This window comes from Pinus tabuliformis, chromosome X (genome assembly GCF_031772625.1).
Source record: "Pinus tabuliformis cultivar Carrire ecotype Pingquan chromosome X, CPIR1, whole genome shotgun sequence".
Taxonomy (NCBI): Eukaryota; Viridiplantae; Streptophyta; class Pinopsida; order Pinales; family Pinaceae; genus Pinus; species Pinus tabuliformis.
The window spans coordinates 639,474,139-639,475,309 of NC_142308.1; positions in this window are offsets into that span (position 1 = coordinate 639,474,139).

Sequence of the window (1,171 nt, forward strand, 5' to 3'; positions counted from 1 at the left end):
GTTCAAGAAATGGAGGAACAAGTAAAGTAGTCTTGGCAAAGGTTAAATGAAGCACATGATAGACAGAAAAGCTATGCTGATTCACATAGGATTGATCGCAGTTATGAGATAGGGGACCAAGTTTTTATTCATATCCAGCCCAACAAAAGCACCATCCGGTTTGGGAAGGGGATGAAATTGTCACCTCGATTCGTAGGACCTTTTAGGATCAAAGAGAAGATTGGACCAGTTGCCTATCGTCTTGTACTACCAACCCATTTGCATAAAACTCGTGATGTTTTTCATGTATCTGTTTTATGACATTATGTTTCTGATTAATCTCGCAAACTGGATTGGCAGGACTTGTAGGTCTCAGACATGGGAACCGTAATGGTAGAACCATTATGCATATTGGACCGTAGGGTTCGATAGCTCAGACGTCGCACGGTGGACCAAGTTAAGGTCCAGAGGGACAAGTATAGCCCAAGATCTGCTACCTAGGAGGATGCAGAGACTATGCATCATGACTACCCCTCACTTTTTAAGCATTTGTGATGCCTATTTTGACTTCGATAGCTACCTATGTTAAGGTTCTATTTTGTAGTTCCATGTTATTTATTTATGAACATTATGTAATATTGATGCATTTGGTTTGACAAATAAAACTACTTATATGAATCAGTTGATAGATTTGATATTGATGATAGAAATGGTTGATGTATGGAATACATGTATGACTCACTTAGTGGTGGATTATCTAGTGTGTAACTTATCAAAATTATTTTGGTTCATATATAGTTCAAGTGGATATGATTTATTTAAATGAATGACTTAGTGAGAATTCCCAGATTGACACATGGATACTAGACTTAATAATGTGATGATTATATGTGTTGTTGTTATATAAATGCATGAATGAGAGCTAACCCGCGGGGGGGAAAAGAACTATATGATAGCCAAGAGGGAAGGACGAGACATCTCGTGAGGAAGGTATAATGTAGATTATTTTACTACATTTGGTATCTACTTAATGTGCACTCTTATGACATGATTAAAATGCAAATGACAGGTGGCAAGATGACCTGACTGGATTATTCAATGACAAGTCCAACCAGCTCTGTAGTGTGGTCCATATTAGGGTATTGACCCTAGTTCTGCAGGAGGGGTGGAGGCATTTCCCACTGTGTATCCT